This window comes from Coturnix japonica, chromosome 1 (assembly GCF_054131305.1).
Source record: "Coturnix japonica strain WE chromosome 1, WE-NBRP24, whole genome shotgun sequence".
NCBI classification, from domain to species: Eukaryota; Metazoa; Chordata; class Aves; order Galliformes; family Phasianidae; genus Coturnix; species Coturnix japonica.
In genome coordinates this window covers 23,654,684-23,669,770 of record NC_140663.1, presented here as the reverse complement: position 1 = coordinate 23,669,770, position 15,087 = coordinate 23,654,684, and the positions used below count along the sequence as shown (strand labels likewise).

General features: G+C 40.9%; 1 long non-coding RNA gene across 5 annotated transcripts in view; it reads left to right on the top strand.

Annotated features, from left to right (window-relative positions):
- LOC107309244 (uncharacterized) overlaps positions 1-14,390 on the top strand; it is a 46,275-nt gene extending 31,885 nt beyond the window's left edge. For 2 of the 5 annotated variants that reach the window (XR_014933627.1, XR_014933631.1), the window contains 3 exons: positions 2,098-2,163; positions 8,177-10,066; positions 13,318-14,380. This is a non-coding gene — a long non-coding RNA (uncharacterized LOC107309244). Of the gene's footprint in view, positions 1-2,097; positions 6,073-8,176; positions 10,067-13,317 lie in introns of all 5 variants that reach the window. The other 3 variants (XR_014933643.1, XR_014933637.1, XR_014933626.1) reach the window with 2 other exon arrangements.
- The last annotated feature ends 697 nt before the right edge of the window (positions 14,391-15,087 follow it).

The following is a 15,087-nucleotide window of genomic DNA, read 5'->3' as shown; positions in this document are numbered from 1 at the left end:
ATCCTGCATCTCTGTTTCACTGTGATGCCAGTCATGTTAGAACATGTGGCAGTGACAGGACATAGAAATGCAAAATGTCCTTGATAAGCCCCCCCTTTTACTATTTTCCTTAAAAAAACAAAACAAAACAAAACCCCCAAAAAGTAACAGATGAGGCAAACATTTAAAAACGTACAGAATGGGCAGATTGAATTCTATAAAGAAAACTGTTGCATTCACTGCAGTGTTGTAGAGCTGCAGTGTTTTTCTGCACAGAGCTATTTCCCACATTTTTTCCCTCAGCAATATTTGTTGGATGCAGTCCTACGGGACACGATCAGCTGACAACTCATGCAATTGATCCAAATGTAACTACAGCCATTGCTGGCAACATCTGTAAACATGGGCATATATGGTTACAGAGTAAGACAAGCTTATGCATATCTTGGAAGAAACAAATAAATCCACAGCTTTTTGAATCATTATTTCATTGGCCAAAAATGAACTGGTGTCAGTTTTTAAAATCAAATCAGAATTCATGCCACAAGACATTATGAATTCAATTTCTGATAGACTCATTCTGAAGGGATTTGTGGTGGAGGACAGACGGAGCAAAACAGTTTTAAGCCTATTGGGAATTGCTTGTTCCCAGACCTTATTTACAGTCATATCGTATGGAAAGCTCTTTGAAGAACTCTCCTTAAGGACAGAAATGACTGGAAATAGTGCAAGCAAAGTCCATATAAGAGGGTTTATAAAGACATCATAAAGATGAAAATTGTAATGGAAATAGTATCCCCATGCAATGACCAACACCATGTGGTCTTCAATATATTCTGTCATTAAAAGAATTTTTGCAAACCAAATTCACTTTTATGCATGCTCTGTATTTCCTTCAGCTCAGGCAGTGAAGCCCACATGATTCTTTCAGGTAGTTTGATGTTCTTATGCCTGATTACAGCGCTGACTCGTTTATTCCTACCGCCCTGAACTAGGCTGTGTCTTTAGGCACAGCCCTGAGCAAGACGAGCAGCGTGGGCTGGAGCACCACAAAAGCAGCCCTCCGAGGCACTGTGCCTCAAGGAGCCTCCTCTTCGGCTCATATGAAAACAAGAGACAGGAAGAAAATGTAGATCATGTCATCAAAAGTAGTATCTGACTGCCTTGCTTGAAATGGTCAGCTATTCTGTCAATGGAGTAAGCAGGTGAAGACAGAGCACCTTTGGATGGTATTAACTAATACATACATTTCATTTTCCATCTCCAAGATTGTTTACAAACCCAGACCTGCTTTTATGATCCCACAAGACTTGCTTTTCTTTTCACCAATGAAATAGAAGGAATAGGCTACGTCACACCACAATGAGTGTTTGATGTGGGGTGGAATAGGCCATTTGGCCTCAACTCCCACTTCTAAATTCTACATAGGATGAATATGAATGACTTAATGGCCATTAGGTTAATTCTGATGCATTATCAATGGTTCCTCCTAATTTTTCTAAGTCTTACCAGTCCTCAAAGAAGTGGAAATTTGCAGTTCTGATTAGAGGAGGAAATCTGAACAATCAGTAAAAGTGCAAATGAGAAAATACTTCTAACTGCTGAATATCTTTGAGATGGCAAAGTCCCATAGGACTGGAAGGCAGCGAGTCTGATCCTGCTGAGTCTAAAACCCTCTGTATGTATACTGTGGCTAAGCAAGACCACTAAGACCAGTTCCTATTTCTCACTTGTGTCATCTGCCACGTGGCCATGGAAAACACTTTGATCTCCCTTTTGACAAGAGCTGTGGAAAAGTCTCACAGTGGTACACATACATGGTACCCACTTCTGAAGAAAGAGTAGGTGGATTTCTAACTCCTATCCTGCTTCCAAATAGACAACGTTTCTCCCTTTCTCTGTCAGGGATTCTCAGGATGCACTTGCACAGCCCAAAGCATGGCTCACAGAGCCATCTGTGCTAGCCTGGATGGCAGAAGTGTGTAGCTACCCTGGTTCTCTTCCAGAGCAGATATATCCTGTTATTAATGAGCATTAAATATCCCATGCACAGTGCTGTAAAAACTAATGTTTAATCATGTCTTCCGCATGTGAGCTAACTTGGCTGTCTCTTCACAGCAGGGAGTTCGACGTATGGATATTTCCAAAGGAATTTAAGGACCAGCCTGCAGGAGCTCTGGCAGAGTAAGGATCCCAGGTGTCCAATTCCCTCCTGGCCTCAGCAGCAGAATAACTTTTATTCCACTAATATTTGATGAAAACATTTAATAGAAGAGGATTGTCAATATAAATAAAGTGTTCATATTTGTAATCTTGCTTTCCCATTTCAGAAGCAAGAAACATCCTCCCTTAGAGAAGGCATGATGAGTTGGCTAAGGGCACTGATCGCTTCTTGGCTCAGATGTGGAGGAGGAAGCAATAGAATGACAGTTACACATTTTAATAGATTTCCAAGGAAGCCTCAGTGGTAAAGTTATTATTTACTTACCCTTGCATAAAAGACTGTTACATTCAGTTTAAAGTAACTTTTAAATTTGCTTTTTCAACATAGTTTGTATGCATGATTCAGGCCTTTTTAAAGAAAATGATTCTGCTAAGCCAACATAATGTATACAAAACAGCTAGAGAAAATTATTTAAAAAATAATATTAATCCCTTGCATAGAGTGCAGATCTTATGCCAGGAATCAAATGGAGAAGACTGCTTCCTCTTTCATCTTTAATAAACAAAGTGTGGCCCCTGAAGACTGAAGGTCACTGCCTGTAATGCTTCATAATGTGATCTGCAGTGCCAGCACATAACGCTCCAGCCTGATCTCAGGGGCAGATGGCAGGAGTCACAGGTACAAGTATACAAACTTCAGTTTCATGCTGGTTAGATCATGATGAAATGCTGCGTGATGGCACCTGTAGTCTCTGAAGTCTTCTTAGAGTTTTTGCTCTGCATTACAAATTAAAAGGCACATAACAGACTGCTGGTCTGCCTTCCTTTTTTGTGGTTATTCTGCCAATAATCATTTGTCCCACTGCAAATATTTTGAAGTTACTGACTAATTTCCCTAAATTTTAACTTAAATGGATTCTCAAAGACAATAAGCTTTTTAAAATGGCATAATAAGCAGTGGCTGAGTAGAGTTAGAAGTTGTCCCTCTCTGAACATCACTCTCTCAGAGTGCACCAGCACTGCTCACAGCTCAGCTGTGGCAGCACTGGGGCTTTGTTGGAGCAGCTGGAGCTGCTCTGCTCTGCTCTGACATGGGACACTGTGGGGCTCTGCTCACAGAGGCCACCCCGCAGCCCCCACAGCCAACACCGCAGCATTGACACCCAGTACAATATGCTAAGCAGTTTGACTCATTAATACACTTGAGGATTAGAACATAACAGCAAGCTCCATCAGATTCTTAAACAGTCCAAGGAACAGCAGCACTGTGTAGAAGTGAAGTAAATGGTTTTGCTCATAACTTTCAGGCAAAAATTTAGGATATCCGGAGTTGCTAGACCACCAAGAGCTTAGGCACAGACTTTGTGGGTTATGTTTTGTTTCCTAAAAATTTGGACAGTTACCCTGCACAAGGGACAAGCATTGGGGTCCCCAGTACAAGAAAGACATGGAGCTGTTGGAGAGGGTCCAGAGGAGGGCCACAAAGATGATCAGAGGGCTGGAGCATCTCCCCTATGAAGACAGGCAGAGGGAGGTGGGCTTATTCATCCTGGAGAAGGCTATGGGGTGACCCCATTGCAGCCTTCCAGTACCTAAAGGGAGCCTATAAACAGGAGGAGAGTCAACACTTTCCAAAGGGAAATGGTTTTAAGTTGAAGGAGGGAAGAGTTAGGTTGGATATCAGGGGGAAGTTCTTTACCAAAAGAGTGGTGATGTGCTGGAACAGGCTGCCCAGGGAGGCTGTGGATGCCTCATCCCTGGAGGTGGCCAAGGCCAGGTTGGATGGGGTCCTGTGCAGCCTGGTATTAGATATGGAGTGTTGTGGCCCTTCATGCAACAGCAGGGTTGGAGCTTGATGATCCTTGAGTTCCCTTCCAACCCAAGCCATTGTATGGTTCTGTGATTCTATGATTCCATGGATCTTGTCAGTGGCAATTGCCTTTCAGGAATGCTAAGCACATACTGCTCCATAAAGAAAGAACAGTTTTGCTTTTAATCCCATTTGGCAATAACCTCACTGTTTGCGAAGAGGAGGTAACGATACCTCCTTATCTCATTAATGTTGTAAGGTCCTGACCTTTAAATAGGAAAATTAAAGAGTTTGTCAGTAGAACAGGTGTGCTGTTACTTATAGCTAGTACTACCTGCGTGATCACATTCCCTAACTGTGATTTAGAATGTCTTCCCACTGCACACTTTCTGTCAGAGTGCTTTAATACAGAGACTCGTACAAAATATGTCAGTATGCACCTGAATGTTTTAACAAAGAATACACTATTTTAGCTTTGCCTCAGCTTACTCACAGGTCTATGAGAAGTTTAAGTTGTAACAAAAAAAAATCCTCCCCATGTGGTGGTCTTAGGGCTGATTTTTTTTCAGTATTTCCAAATGGGACGTGAGCAAAGAAGTCCTGGGTGATTTCAGAATTCAGTCACTGTCACATTAGAATGGAGCGATCAGACCAACTTAGCACGAGGACACAGCAAAGTGCAAGACAGAGTGGACTAGCAAGTGGAGAGAGTTCTGTAAGTTTGTGCTTTCAGTGCCTCAGGAACTGAGGGTATTTTGCAGAAATCATCCCTCTGCTCTGTTAAATAAGGCAGAACTGAGGGTAGGAGGAGAGAAAAAGGGATAAGGAAAGAATTACAGCTTTTTCCTTTTTCACAAAGGAATGAAACTTTGTTTAATCTCTGGCAGTTACATTGTGCAAGTAAAGGAAGAGTTATGAAGAGAATATAGAGAAACAAACAAACAAAAAAGGGATTAACTGGGAATGTATTTGTTTTACAAACTGTGACATTTGCACACCAAAGGACATTTTCACATCAGACATCTTTTAACTGAAATGTGGTCAGACCTTGTATGGCTTCCAGCTCCTCCCTCCCAAGATGAGTATATATCCCTTTTAAATCCTGTGGCATATTGGCAGTCCCACGCAGATATCTTGGGCAGCTTAGGGTATTTCTTATGGCACTAGATACTCATTTTTAAGCTATTAAATTGTCCCCAAAGACAGGTTAAGTGAACTGAACTATGAGTTGCACTGACTATAGGCAACTCTCTGCTGGCGATGATTCAACCTTTGGCAGGTACATACGCATGTGGACATCTAAATTTAGAAGTCAGTCTCAAAATGAGCGCTCTTAAGTGAAAGGCTGCATTCAGCTGTTTAAACATGGATATTTATGGCCATTCAAGATACTGTTTCATTTCTGGGCCATCTGTGGAGATCTTGCACCTCAGCCAGCCATCGTGCTCTTCTGGAATGACAATGGGAAGTGAGGTGTCACACCAAAACATACATTGAATGGCAGTTAGGTCCTACATTCAGGCAACTGAATCAGACTTGAAGCCTCTGATGTAAATGATTTCCCTGTATGAAAAAGATGGGAAAAGGTAACTACCCAGCTCTACGACCAACGCACTGCTGAGGATGCTTCATGTGCTTTGCAAGAGTTTGAAGAAGAAAGATCTGATGTGTTTCAATCATGATGCAACTGTGGTGTATAAGGCTTACCAGACAACAGGATCAGGGCCATATCCTGTCTAGTGTATGTCACTGGCTCCACAGAGTGCTTTGCACATCTCACAGGTAAATCTACTCTGTGATTTGGATGTGTGGAGTGATTTTAGAGATGAGAAAGACAACACTGTAAAAGATATGGTAGGTGTTGCTGTATGTGATGAAAAAGTTCATGTGTTAGATGATGCAAGAGGGACCCGCAAAGCTGAGGAAGAGAGGAAGGAGCCAGGGCTGCTGTGGCGATGCAGTGCCTTTGGACCCGCCACTGCTCAGGCACTCGCTTTGCTTTGTTTAATGATCTGACTAATAAAGTTTGTTTCCTTTTTGTTTCTTGTTGTACAGAGAGTTATCAACAAGGATAGCTCTCCCATCCTTGAATCTGCCTGTGTTTCCTATGCAAAGCCTAAGTAAGCCTTCAATTATTTTTTTTGCCTTTGGATAAAAGTCTTTGAAAATAAAATTTCAATACGAATGTTGAAAAGCTCTGCAGTGCGTGAGGTGTGTTGTCCATGCACCACTATGGACATGGTATGGTAAAAGAGACCAGTGTATATTTTACATTCTTTCTTTTCAAAGATGAATATGTTACAGGCCTTGTGCAATTGAGGAACTTTTTTTAGTTTTGAAATATAAAAAGCAAGCTCGTAGAATCATAGAATGGCTTGGGTTGGAAGGGACCACATCAGGCTCCAGCCCCCTGCCACAGGCATGGCCACCAATCTTCACATTTAATACTAGTCCAGGCTGAACAGGACCCCATCCAACCTGACCTTGCACACCTCCAGGGTTGGGGCATCCACAGCCTCTCTGGGCAGCCTCATTTTGTGAACCTGCTGAATAAGCTCACAAAATTGCACTAGAAGTTCTTTAGAAAATGTGGCCTGCAAACACATGGAGAGGCCTTTGAGGAAGGCAAATGTGGCTTTCAGTCTAACCAACAAACAATTAAATTACTTTGCAACATGCTGCTGTCCTGAAAATGAATAGAAGATGTCTGAAAGACCTTGCTGATGCTGTACCATGTGTTGTCAGTGTTTCTTCTTCATCAAGATATCAGTCCCTGGCTACTGAATTAATGCCATTTTTCATACTAAGCAGCAAGATTCCCTCACAGGATGATCATGTGATATCAGATGTTCTTTGAATCATCATCATAGAAATGGTGCAGAAAATTGTACAGCTCTCCCTTTGGCCTGGACTGGATATTGAAATGAAAGCCAGTCTCAAATTTTGCTGCATGAAGGTCACATTACAGGACAGCAGCCACGTGTTGCACTGTCATTCCAATTTGTCATTTTCCCTGATTCGTTTTAAGAAGAATTTGTGAGTGATATCATAGGGCCATTTGACCTTGCAACATTTCACCATCTCTCTGATAAATTACTTCAGTAAGGGATCAGATGTAGTGCTAGTGCTACTGCTCACTTTTGGCAACCAGAATTCTCCTTTAGGTGTCCTGTGTTGCAGGAAGAAATTCTACTTCCAAAAGTATCAGTGTCTGGCACCAAATTGCAATATGCTTTCTCAAGATTTGAAGCTTTGCTCAGAGAGTGATTCTGTTTTTCTAGAGGGTTGACAAGATACTATTTTTAAGGTTGTGGAGGTATTGAAAGCTTCAGTATATGTTTGGAAGAGGTTTTACTGAAGCTAATCTAGGAGAACCTTAGGAGCCTTCACTGATTATATGCTCTCTCCAGAATTAAGTCATTCAAAAGGAAAGATGGAATTTTTGAGCCTATGCATGCTGGATCATGTCAGTTTTTCATCTGTCAGCTGCACAACCTCTGGAAGTAGGATTCAGGAACACTCACTCCTACCCTGTCCCAAATGAGTGCCCTAATAGCAAGTGCCAGTGCTACCATCTTCCTTTCTTACTCAACTTTTGATCACATGCCCCCTGTTGCCTTGGTTTTGTACTGGTGCTACTTTGACGGGAGAGATGAATGGAAATTTTATCCAAATGAGATCATCATCTCATACTCACTGCTCCTGCCTTCCTCAGAAGTTTGAAACATCTCAGCCTAAAAGAGAGCCTAAAATGCATGTTTCACTTTCTGTGTGAAATTCTGGGAAACGTTGACAGCAGCACCAATGCTGTTACCTCTCCTCCAATTCTTCATTTCAAAAGTAGATGTCATAAATTAAGAAGCCACTCCTAGAAGAGATTCAGGCTCCATAAAGGGATGGGAGTATCAAGTAAGCTGATTTCTGATGCTTTGTTTTCACACTCATTTCTTGGCAGTACCTGAGCTGGATCTTAATTTCTAATTGGTTCTTGAGGTGTCAGACTCCTTTAGCTTCCATTCCACTTTACTCAGTACAGCAGTCCTAAGGTTCAAAGATACATAAAAGTCATGGAATATATTAGAAATGAAAGTTTTTAATTATGCCGGGCACTCCCTAGCCTATTGCCATCAGTAGTAGCAAAGTGACAGCAATATGCATGGGAATGCCAAATGTAATTAAAAATTTGGGATTCAAGTAGATTCTGTGATTTTTCTGACATTGCAGTGTCACAGTCTTGAAATGGATCTCATGCTGCCTGAAGGTGACAAGCTACCTGAACCTTGGGAGGGGAGAATCAACTGGGATAACATGAGAACTGTGCCAAATCCTTGTACTTTGAAATCTGAAACATACTTTTTCTGAAGTCTGAAGATGCTCTGTTCACATATTCTGTGACTGGTAGTTAGCTTAGATAGGTTAAAAGAACCTAGGAGTTCCCATGAATACCAATCTGAACACAAGTCAGAAATGTGCATTTGCTGTTAAGAAGGCTAACAGTATTCTGGGCTGCATAAGGCAAAGTATCACCAGCAGGTCATGTTGAGCCTGAAGAAGAGGAGGCTCAGGAGAATCTTTTCCACGTGTACAAAGATCTGCAGGGAAAGCACAAAGAGGAAGGAGCCAGGCTATTTTTTGGTGATGGTTGCCAGTGCCAGGACATGAGACAGTGGGCACAAAGCGGAATACAGGAGGTTCCATCCGAACACCAGAAAGCACTTCTGTTCCATGCAGGTGATGGAGCACTGGCACAGCTTACATTGTGCAGTCTTCCTCCTTGGAGATCTTCAGAAGCTGCCTGAACGTGGTCCTGGACAACCTGCTCTGAGTGTCCCCACCTCCTGAGGTACCTTCCAGTCCTGAGCATTCTGTGAATCTCTGTTTCTGTTACAGTGTGTTTTTCTTGTCCTCCAAATAAAACAAGAAAGAAGTAAAGAAAAGAAAAGAAAAGAAAAGAAAAGAAAAGAAAAGAAAAGAAAAGAAAAGAAAAGAAAAGAAAAGAAAAGAAAAGAAAAGAAAAGAAAAGAAAAGAAAAGAAAAGAAAAGAAAAGAAAGAAAGAAAGAAAGAAAGAAAGAAAGAAAGAAAGAAAGAAAGAAAGAAAGAAAGAAAGAAAGAAAGAAAGAAAGAAAGAAAGAAAGAAAGAAAGAAAGAAAGAAAGAAAGAAAGAAAGAAAGAAAGAAAGAAAGAAAGAAAAGTATGCAGTGTCACAGACCAGAAGAATCTGCTTCTCCTCTATGGACTATAAAAACTACAACTCATATCTACTTTGTAAGTGGGTATAGTGATGAATTTGATGAATTGAACTCCCTCAAGACCCTAGGTAAGTGTGGTATCTTAAACTAAATTGATGGTGGGTCACCTTAAATCTCTGTATTCAAACTGTATTAATCAACAGTAAAGCCACTGAATATGCTGGAATTACTACTGATCTAAACTTAAACAGTAGGTTTGAATTATTTATTTATTTATTTATTTATTTTATATCTCTCATAATTACTCGTACTTTGTCAAAACAACCCCTTAGAAGAGTTTTGGATGACATCATAGAGTCATGGAATGGTTAGAGTTGACGGAGATCTTAAAGATCATATAGTTCTAACCCCCTTCCTTGGGCAATGACACCTCCCACCAGATCAGGATGCTGAGGACCCCATCTACGTTTCCCTGATCTAGTAAACGTGGAAGTTTGGTGGCCCTGCCTGGCAGGAGGGTTGGAGCTCCATGATCCTTGAGGTCCCTTCCAACCAGGGTCATTCTGTGATTCTGTGATCCAGGCTGGCTTTCAGCACCTCCAGGGATGGAGCACCCACAGCTGCTCTGGGCAGCCTGTGTCACTGCCTCACCACCTTCTTAGTGAAGCATTTTTTCCCAATGTCTAACCTAAACCTATATTTTTTTTAGTTTAAAGCCATTATCCCTTGTCCTATCACCACATTCCCTGATAAAAAGTGTCACTCGCCATCTTTCTTATAGGCCTTCTTTTAGGTACTGTAAGGCAGCTATATGATATCTCCAGAGACTTCCCTTCTCTAGGTTGAAGAGCTCCAGGTCTCCATAAGAGAAGTTCTCCATCTCTCTGATCATCTTCATGGCCTCCTCTGGACCCACTCCAACAGGTTTGTGTTCTTCTTGTGCTGTGGGCCCCAGGGCTGAACACAGTACTCCAGGTGGGGTCTCATGAGAGCACAGGAGAGGGGGGACAGTCACTTGCCTTGACGTACTAACTACACTTCTTTTGATGCAGCCCGTGACATAGTTGGTTTTCTGGGCTGCAAGCACACATTGCTGACTCATCTATCAACACCTACAAGTTGTTCTTCTCAGGGCTGCTCTGAATCCAGTCTTCATTCAGTATGTATTTGTGCTTGAGATTGCCCTGATACTTGGCCTCATTGAACTTCATACTGTTTGCAAGGGCCCACTTCTGAAGCCTGTCCAGGTCCCTCCCTCCAGCACGTCACCCACACCAGATAGTTTGGGGTCAATCAGTTGTCATCTTCCTTTCTTTAGTGAATTTTAAGAATTGGCTAAGATATTGCTAAGCTAGCATTGGGTGAACCTACCACAAGTGAAAGTGTAGAAGGAGAACCCATGATTTCATAATATAATGGACTTAGGAGTAAACAATTTAGGGTTGAATTAATGCCTTTGTCTTTTTGGTTTGAACCAGAGCAAGAATGTAGAAGGAAGGAGATCTCATTCTTAGTGACTTGTATGCTGGTGAAGGAATTGTTAACTGCTTATTTAAAAAAAAAATTCAGCTCTGCAAAATGTTCCTCCAAAGCTGCTACAGGTCAATCAAGCATTACAAATACACTTTACCTCCTCCCACAGTAAAACTTTAATTTTTGTTGATGCTTTACTGGCAATAACTGGGTTCTTGTTTAATATAGGTATATTATAATTGGACTAAACTGGAGGTACTTTTCAGTATACCTGAGCTTACAGGCACATTTAAACCATTTAAATATCACTGCAATAAAATGATTTCATTTTAATTATCTGACATCTATCTGTACAGTAGCTGGAATGAAATTGTTTATTTTCCTGGGGTAAAATTAGCTCTTTGGCTGTTACTTGAATTGCATAACTTCTGCACCATCTGACTTGCTAACAAGCTTGTCACCTACATACATTAATGCCAAAGATCTGATGTCAAGGACACATACCATGTTGGTACAAGCTGTGCAGTCCATAAGCTGATATGCTCACTCTCTGGGGTAGGCATCTGTCTAGCCAGTGTAAGCAGCATGCCCTGCTGCCATTCCAGAGGGGAAAAATGCTAAGTGACAGCTTAGAATGAGTTGAAACGATGAGTGAGTAAGAGGGAACAGTGGGAGAGAGAAAAACACAAAATAGAGTCCCTCTCAAAAACTTCTCCTTATTTTCTGAGAACCCAAATTAAAATGAGTGTATTTCTTCCTGACTGCCTGCCAAAGGAAATTAAACTCTTTTCTCAGGTTTGTTTTAGAGAAATAAATAAATAAATAACACCACAACAGTGCTATTATTAATTCATTTCCCTCTTAGTAAAAAGTACCAGGTACTGATTATCAGCCAAACAGCACATTTACTGTTTCCAGATTATTTCATCATTCTGTCCAACCAGCTAAAGAGGTCAGAAGGTTGTAACCTACAAGATGTGAGAAAGTATTAAATGAAAACATGGGAATTTGACAGAGCAGTGCTAGAGAGGGCTGGCTGACTAGTCAGTGAGAAAAAGGAAAGAGCTGTAGGAGAAATTAAGCCAGACCCAGGTCCAAGACGGAAGTGAAAACTATGTCTAAAAACTGTACTGATTGAATGCAATTAGCTTAATGGTAAAGGGGAAGTAGGCAGTTGTTAAAAATGAAGAAAAGCTTTTTATCTGTACCGTTTTAAAGGAAAACATGCTGCATGGGTCAGATTCAGATAACCTGGCTTCAGCAGTGATCCTATCTTTTCTCTGAGTTTTCACCTTTGCGTGGTTTCTTTTCATACTGATTAGTTGATTGTTATTATATTCTTCTTGATACTATGTTTCCATGAATCCTTTTGACTAAGAGTACAATCCAAGATTTACCTTGACTGCACAGGAAAGCTGCTGAAGGGCTATAGGGCATGACTCCTTCCTCTGCCACAAGTTTGGGCAGGATGCGGTGCCTGGTCTTCGCCACCATGGCACTCCCTCCTTCGGTCATTTTCTGCAGTGCTCCAGCAGTGTCTCAAGAACATTTCCTATAGACATTCTTCTGTTGGACAGCAGCATTCATAGCTACATTCTGTGATTTATTTCAGGTGACACCTTTTGGTGATCTTTGTCCTCGCTTTCAAGTAAAATGTTTCATTTGCACTGTTGGTATACCAACACAGGCTTCATACAAGCACAATACTACGGCACTCATACAGAAATAAGCAGGATTAGTCCACTTTTGCTAGCAAAAAACCTCTTTTGCTGCGGTTACACTGGCACTGAGGGTAGTTACTTCAGAAAGTATGAGCTTCAATTATGTCAGCCTGCAACTGCAGATCAGACATAGCTAAAGTCAGATTAACAATTCATGCAATGCTGATTTTATTTGATATAATTGGTGCTCATAAAAAATCCACCTCCTGATAGAGCATACTCAGTTTTAGACAAATATCATGTACTACAGAGAACTTGCACTGCAGGGAGTCACAATAATCTTGGTAACTTTCACTAAATAGGCGTTAGGCACACATCCTTCTCTTGTTTTGGGTCATATTTTATTTACTTTGTTTTCTGTTGTGCCTATTTCTTAACCTGTGTTTTCTTTTATTGCTCATTTTCTTCGTGTCAGTTGTAATTTTCCAGGGCTCTTTATTCAGGCATCTTTCTTCTACAGGAAAAGAGTCTCTGCAAATAAGATATATGCAATGTATGAGGGTTATTCTAAAAGTAATGCCTTCTATGTTATTATGCTGGCATATGACATCAGAGGCAGATGTTGGTGGTATGGCAGTAGATGATGAAACCTCCCACCAATATTCCATTCCATGTTGTTGCCATGCGACAGATGGCAGCAGAGGGGCAGTCTGACAAAATGATGTCTGACATAGAAGTGTGTATGGAGCAAAGGTGTGTCACCGAATTCCTCCGTGTGAAAAAAATGACACCCACTGAAGTTCATCTATGCTGAATGTTTGTGGAAACTGAACAGTGGATGTGAGCACAATGAGGCAGTGGGTGGTGGGTTTCAGCAGTGGTGACAAGGACAGTGGGTCACCTCTGCTAGGGCAGAAGTTAACGAGTGTGACATGCAGGTTCTTGTTCAGTGCTGGTGAAAATGGGTGATTATGTTGAAAAATAGTTTTGTAGCTATGACTTTATCAAACAGCGCTACTGTGCTCTTTTTATCTGTTGTAGTTTCCACGCAAAGAAAGAGGAGGCGTTATTTTAGAACAACCTATGTACAGCAGAGTTACATGGTAGTTAACACTCACTGCAGAGCCTTTGCTGTCCAGCAGTCATTAGTCACATGGGAAAGGTTGGACTCCACTGCCCCTTGAAGTGTATCCTCAGTGGTGGTGAGTCGCCATTCTCTGGATCCCTGATTTTTTTCCTTTTATTGTTGATGTTTCCACTTTTGAACTTTCCTCATCAAGCTACAAATAACCTCTGACTCTGTTTGTAATTTTATGTTCCTTATGTAGCCTGGCTCTGTTCCTGATGTCTTCTCAGTGCTCCTTCTCACAGTTTCACAGTTTCCTCAGCAACCTAAGCCAAGATGTCATGGCCAGGCTGTATCAGAACTGAGCCTTGGATTGTAGAGAGCCAAATCCTGATGGAAGTCACACATCACCGTATCACTCTCATGCTGGAGTGTCACTGTTTCTAGGACCATCCCAGGGGGAGCTTCAGGGGTTTTTCTGACCAGCTGTAATCTTATTAGAAGATACGTGTTGACTTCCAACGGGTTCTTTTCTTAACTTTAAATCATCTGTGGCTTACTATTCATTTCTAACACTGTTTTTTGGGTACCTCTTTTTATTCTTCAAAATGCTTCCAAATCTAAAACAATCACTTTCAAGTATTCCTCCCCTCAAAAAAAAAAAAAAATAAAAAATAAAAAAAAATAAAAAAAATCCCAGTTGTTTGTTTATGTTTGTTTATCACTGAAGAAAACTAACCACATCCTCACTCAGTCTGTACAGTTTGCAAGTCTACATCAAAATCAGCAGGAGTTTTGCTCTTCCTGTAATCAGAATCTATAATCAGTATCTATCAGTATATGTCAGTGCATATTCTATAATCTATAATCAGGTTTTGTTGCAGGACTCAGATTATACACAATTCTAGGTAAGGCCAGAGCTTTTCAAGATCTTCATAATAGATCTGAGAAAGAAAGTACCTTGTAAAGGTGCATGTAGGGCGTGCACCTTGTGCTGTGCCTATAAAATGGTATTTGATACACTGGATCAATTAGCCTCAGAGGTTTCCTTCCAGAAGCAAGTGTTTTATACATTTGTTTGTAGACATATTGTTTCCAAGAATCTCCTGCTCTGATTCCACTAGAGACAGGTCTTACAAATGATGGTAGAAGTAAAAACTAAAAACATGCATATTCTTGATTCCTGCTTGAAAGACAAAATGTAAAACTAAATTGCATTTACATTATATTTAAACAAATTGTTTTCCTGACATAGATAGCAACCTATAGCTGTTTGGGTCTGAGAAGTATTCCACATATTACTTCTCATGTTTTCCCATATTTTCCCAGTAATGAATTTACTCCAATGGACTCATCAATTTTGTAAGCCAAAGAATGGAAGCACTTACTCCTTTCTCAGCTGTAAAAAACAGAAGAAATCAGGTTTTGATAGTAAACAACATTTGACACGATAAATGGGCCCATACATCAGTATGGGTAAATGCTTGACAATCACATTAATTACCATGAGAGAGCTGGGTTACACAAGCAGGCACTACACTCTGGAAGTGCTTGGGCGTGCACTGCTTTCTGAGAGGGATCTGTGGTTCTAGAGAATGGCTGCATGCTACTAGTCATCCATGTACACTGTCCATTTACAGCAGCGAATTCACAGCCATTTGGCCTCGATGAATCCTGACAAGCAGAAATGGAGCCATATTCTATTTTCTGAAATGCCTTCTCTCATTATGCTTTGGTGTTCCTTT